Genomic DNA, 6,498 nt, shown 5'->3' with positions numbered 1-6,498 from the left:
ATACTGTTCGGATAATACTTTATTGATTTATTGATTGGAATAGTGTATTCGGGATGTACCAGTAATTTAAGAGACGGTATTATTTAAATGATGTAAATGACTTGAAACTTAATAACACGAGTAGTGGAGTAATTAATCTAGCTATAACTATAGCGGCAATAGATTTTCCACTCTTGAAATTGCTATTAATATTTCTGGGAGATTTTAGTGAAATTAAAATATATTTATTTTTCATAAACAAGTTGGCGTGTGTATTCTGAGTCAGTAATCGTACAGTTTTATAGGATAGTGGGGTCAGGGAACAATATTCTTAACCAATTGCAACCGCACACGTGTCTTACGTTACACACAGCTCGATTCTATTGGTGGCGTAAATGTATACAATAATACCAATAATAAAATACGTATACAATAATTTCAAGGATTGACATCCTCAGCATGGCAGATGCGTGAACACTAAGATAATTATTATTACATGAATCTCAAAGCATATTTAGAGATACAGTATGTAATTTAAGTCAGTTACTATTTAAAATATGGCTATCTAAATTGAATGAGGTGATTGAATTGATTGAGGTATCATTACTTCGTTGCCAAAATTTACAAAATTATGTATGGAATGCTGTGTCGTTTTTACTAACTTTATTCTTAATAACAATAAAAAATTACTTCATTCATTAGATTGTGGTTATTTAACCATTTCAGAGGTCGTGAGGACATAAATTCATATGTATTTTTATGTTATTGTTAATGAATGTAACCTGCATGCTAAATCTGAAGTGAATGAAATAAATAAATAGATAGCGCTTTGGCATTTTTTATATTGTGATTAATGACGTTAATTAGTTTCGTTTGATTATTCATGGCTTTTATTTATGTGAAATATCTATTTTCGGGTTACATTTATTATTTTACGAAGCTACTTCTGACCTATTAAATTAAATTTCAGGATATATCGAAACTCAATCAATTGTTTTCCAGCCATTAGTGTATTTTACTTTTTATTTTAGTTCAATATTGTTTTCGGGCAGATAGTCTGCTCTGTTCGGTTAGTAAATTTATTTGCTTAATTCAAATTAAATAAATTAACTGTCCTAATTACGAGCACTCAGACTATCAATAGTATATTGGTGTGTAATAAATGGACTCTACACACACCAATACTATATTAACTGCATAAGTGAAGTTTATAGTTTGTGTATTTTACACCATTCAATTTGTTGTTTTATATGTTTATTTATTGCTTAGATGGGTGAACGAGCTCACGGCCCACCTGGTGTTAAGTGGTTACTGGAGCCCATAGACATCTATTACGTAAATGCGCCACCCAACCTGAGATATAAGTTTTAATGTTTCAGTATGGTCAAAAAGGCTGCCCCACCCTTCAAATCGAAATGCATTATTGCTTCATGGTAGAAATAGGCAGGGTGGTGGTACCTACCCGTGCGGACTCACTAGACGTCCTACCACCATTAAATACGCAAATTATAATTTTGCGGGTTTGATTTTTATTACACGATATTATTCCTTCACCGTGGAAGTCAATCGTAAGCATTTGTTAAATACGTATTTCATTAAAAACATTGGTACCCGTCAGCGGGATTCGAACACCGTTGCATCGCTAGATACGAATGCACCGGACCTCTTATCCTTTAGGCCACGACGACTTCATGTATTAACAACATGTATTGCAGCTGTTACAATACAATTCGATGTCGGTATATTTGTTAGGAATTTGTTCTAACTTTGTTTCCTCGTCTGTAGCTCCAACTTTCACCGAAACAGTGACTTATCTTGGTCCTTTGTTACATCATTCGATATCCTTCGAACAAGAAAATTACGTGACCCGAAAGAAAAATATTTGAGCATCAGAAAGGAGAAGATATCTTGAATTTCGGTTTACCGTTTTCAGACATCATCATAAATTGTCAATTTAAGGTAGGCTGAGGAGATATTTTTGATTTCTGGTGATTTTGATTTTAATCATAATAAATATTAATATGAGTTAAAATAATAATAAAAATCTTAATTCAATATTCTATTGTAAAATCGTAGATATGATGTGGTAATGGAATAAAGCAATTAATTTGCCTTTTAAATTACTATTTTGTGAGTCGGCATGGGTAGGTACCACCACCACCTTGCCTATTTTCTACCGTCAAACAGTAATGCGTTTCGGTTTGAAAGGCGGGGCAGCCTTGGTACTGTTAAAAAGTGAGACCTTACTTCTCATGTCTCAAGGTGGGTGCTGGCGGCATTTACATTGTATGTAGATGCCTACTTAACACCAAGTGAGCCGTGAACTCATCCACTCATCTAAGCTATAAATAATTGATTAGATAATTGAATCAAGCAATTCATTTATATTTGTGTGTGTGACAGGTAGGAACCTGAAACTATTATACCTATTATACCTAACTATACGTAACTATATTATATATACACTAGGTGTACCCGACCGCTTCGCTGGGCATTTAAAATTAACATTATTATTTCTCACCCCCACAAAGATTCTCATCATTAACGCCCCCACAACTGGTGTAGGGAATCCAACACTCATATAAATATTAGGCATTTATCCATTAAGTACATGTATTTTCTACATGGATACCAAGTTTCAAGTCAGTCGGATGCATGGTTCAGTAGTTATAACGGAACATCCGTAAAAACCACTGTAGATTTATATATTAGTACTAGCTGACCCGGCAGATTTCGTAGTGCCTCAATCGATAAATAAAAGACTTGAACTTTTGTATAAAATAAACTTAAAACAAACAAAAGGAACCCGTCCGAGGGGAGACACACGAAAGGGAAAACAAAATTGTTATTTTTATTTAATTCCAAGCATTTTCATATTTATCTACCTTTTAAACCTTTTCTGGATATCCACAAATAATTCAAGACCAAAATTAGCCAAATCGATCCAGCCGTTCTCGAGTTTTAGCGAGACTAACGAACGGCAATTCATTTTTATATATACCTAGTCAGGTCATAAATTCTGTCACATGTTTAATGTAAAATAATTGAAACAAGTTTATTCATTATGTAACCATTCATATACCAAAATGAACTTAACAAAACATAGATTCTTATAACACTAAAGTTTATTCAAAATGACCTCCTTGATTTTGAATACAGGCCTTCAATCTGCGCGGCCAGTCGTCTACGCAGCACGAACGAGGTCCATGTCAATATCGGCGGCTGCCTTAATCAAGGATGTCTTGAGTGACTCCAAATTGGGATGAGGCTTTGAGCACGCCTTTTCCTCCAAGTGTTACCATATCTTGTAATCTAACGGATTCAAATCTGGACTGGAGGAGGGCCAGTCTTCGTGCCGGATGAAGTCGATTTCACGTGCCGCCAGCCAGTCTTGTGTGCTCTTCGCTCTATGAGCTGGCGCCGAATCTTGTTGGAATACCCAGTGCCTGTTATTGAACATGGTATGAGAAACAGGTTCCACAAGGTTCGTCAGGACTGTATTTTGATACACAACTGCATTCGTTTTTACACCTTTCTCACAAAAATGTACCTCTGTTAAGCCCCAATAAGAAACTCCCAACCATACCATGAGCGAGGATGGAAAATTACCTCGTTGGACACGCGGAATACGGTTGCTCGCTTCTTCACTACTGTGTGCGTACACCTTATCATTTTGTTTGTTGTAGCTCTCTTCTACGGTAAAAAATTTTTCATCCGAAAAAAGAATTTCCCGATATTTTTTTCCCGCGTACCGCTTCAACAAAGCGCGGCATCTCTTCAGTCTCAGGTCCATTAGACGAGCATTCAAACGATGTCCTGTTTTTCTTCGATATGCCCGAAGCCCTAAGTCTTCATTTAACACCCTTTTCACCGTGGTTTTGCTTAACCCCATCTGAAGGGCCAACAGTTTCTGCTTACGTTTAGCATTTCTTTGAATTCGCGCCTTCACAGCTTTTATCACTGCTGGAGTCCTAACAGACCGAGGGCGACCACTTCTTGACCTGTCATTTACACTAGAGTCTTCATTGTATCGTTTGATGGTACGACAAACGAATCTTTTGGTTATATTCAAATTTTTCAGTATGTTAAAAATTTTAATTGGCGCGTAACCGCAACGATGCAACGCAATAACTGCAACACGGTCTGCTTTAAGCGTCCACTCCATATTTAAAAATGAGTAAAATTCTAAAAGTATACATTTTTATTTTCATGAACAATTCGAAATTCGAATTCAATAAACTTTTTTGTGGCCAGCATTCTAAAAGAAAAGTTTTTACTGTGTGACAATACTTATGACCTGACTAGATATAGATAGATTAGTATAGATTACATATCACACACATTATATACAAATTATTTTAATGTATAAATTTTGCCATTATATAACCGTGCGTAGCTGAACGTAACGGCGGCTCTGGCAACGAGCGATAATCAAAAACCTATGAACGGTTTACACCTGCAACAGACGCGACGTATGGTTATACAATTACGCACAAACGAAATAATTAATTGTTACGGGGTAGACCTATTATACGCTACCTGCAGGTGTGCTGTTACGGGAATCTAAATTAATTGGCGGCTTTGTTCTCGGTGTTTGGATTTATTGAGCGACTATGATTTATTGTACAAATACAATTTATGGACTTTTAATATTTTTGAAATTAATTGCTGTCGTGCCTCAAGAAGCTAGTGTTGCAGCCCTAACAGGTTTATTGCAGCTGTCTACGAATTTGTAAGATAGATACAGAGAAAAGAAGATCTTTGATAGACAGTTCACAATGTTTTTGTAAATTGATGATGTAAATGTCGTTAACATGATTCAGATTTTTGCCAACAATTTTTTATTCTATGATAAAAAAAATATATTGCCCGTGTAGACAGACGAGCATCGGCCGAGACGGCCCGGCCCACCTGATGGTGAGTGGTTACCGTCGCCCATGGACTTCAGCAATGCCAGGGGCCGAGCCAAGCTGCTGCCTACCGTTAAGCCTCCAAAAGCCTCGTTTTAAGAAGGATATTGGACTTCTATACCTACTATAATGTATTTCGTTCGATAGGACATGATGAGTGTAAATATTTTCAGTAAGTCTTTTGTAACGCCCGAAAAAATAATTTTGTTTTTTTTTTAATTAACAGCATCTAGCGTTTACGTGGCGCAGTGTGGAGAAATCAAATTATTTTAATACACAAATAAGTTCACTCACTCGACACTGCATGCCGTGATGACTGTGCGATCTTCTCTATTGTTCGAAGACAGGGTTTGCACATCACTGACATGCAGAATCTTCGAGAACCGACAGACAAATACTATAAAAGGACAAGTCACTTTGCCCACGTCCTTTTTCTGTCAACATCTCTCGAGCTGCGAGGTGATAGTATTCTTAAGCATTTGCCAAAGTAAATTGCATAGTTCCTTGGTGTCGTGTAATAAACCAGGGTAAGTGTTTTATAATTTATTCTTCACACTGTGTCCACAAACTATAATTAAATAAAATTTAACATCACTATGTCTCGTCGCGTAGGTCCTAGTAACTGGTACATAAAATGTACAACAGTTAGGGTGCGGAGAGTGACCTTCAGTTCACCTTCAAGATCCCGCAGTACCTTTCTGTGTGGACGCTGCCGGAAGCGAGGTGCTCTGGCAAGGCGATCTAAGAAAGGATACTTGACTACGGTAAACTAAGAACACACCCGCATTTACAGCCTTGCTCGGATTCAGTAACCCCAGTTGCTGGGAAGCGATCCGGTGAAGCCTTCATTGTTTCTTTTTAACTAATTTACATCGGTGAAGTCTTAATTGTTTCTTTTTAACTAATTTAAATCGCTGAAGCCTTTATTGTTTCTTTTTAACTAATTCAAATTTATTTTCTTTGTGTAACTTTCTCGTGTGCTCGGTATACCTACCGACACACCTGTAACATTGTACCTGACCACTCACTAGAACTTAGTAAAATATTGTAATCATTTTAACCTTAATATGTGTGTGGAATAAACACAACATTGATATTTTCAATTGTTTTTATTTATTGGTGTAAGTCTCCCAGAGCGGTAAGTGGTGGCGCCCTGAGATCCTCCTCAACGAGTCTCCTGTTCACCGGTTGTCGAAATCAAACAGAGGGGAGATATATTATCTTTCTCTAGCGCCCCGCAAATTTTTGCCATATGGTTCACTCGAAGCAGTCGAACGCTTTGAAGGGTTATGTAATACGGGATTTTGACGCTTAATCTGGTAATCATAATAAATTGACTAATACTAGTGGTAAGACCTCTTGTGATCCGGGCGCGTAGGTACCACGTCTATCTACCCTGCTTATTTCTGCCGTAAAGCAATAATGCGTTTCGTTACGAAGGGTGGGCCAGCCGTTGTAACTATACTTGAGACCTTAGAACTTATATTTCAAGGTGGGTGGCGCATTTACGTTGTAAATGTCTATGGGCTCCAGTAACCACTTAACACCAGGTGAGCTGTGAGCTCGTTCACACATATAAGCAATAAAAAATACCATTTAATATGGTAGG

At 37.1% G+C, this 6,498-nt stretch overlaps 1 long non-coding RNA gene across 1 annotated transcript; it reads left to right on the top strand.

Annotated features, from left to right (window-relative positions):
* Positions 1–835: 835 nt before the first annotated feature.
* LOC119628810 (uncharacterized) lies at positions 836–5,992 on the top strand. Its single transcript, XR_005244968.2, has 3 exons — positions 836–1,048; positions 1,765–1,938; positions 5,502–5,992. It is a non-coding gene; the product is annotated as an uncharacterized LOC119628810 (long non-coding RNA).
* The last annotated feature ends 506 nt before the right edge of the window (positions 5,993–6,498 follow it).

The sequence above is a fragment of the Bombyx mori genome, chromosome 8 (genome assembly GCF_030269925.1).
Source record: "Bombyx mori chromosome 8, ASM3026992v2".
Taxonomy (NCBI): domain Eukaryota; kingdom Metazoa; phylum Arthropoda; class Insecta; order Lepidoptera; family Bombycidae; genus Bombyx; species Bombyx mori.
This window is presented reverse-complemented; position numbering and strand designations above follow the sequence as displayed.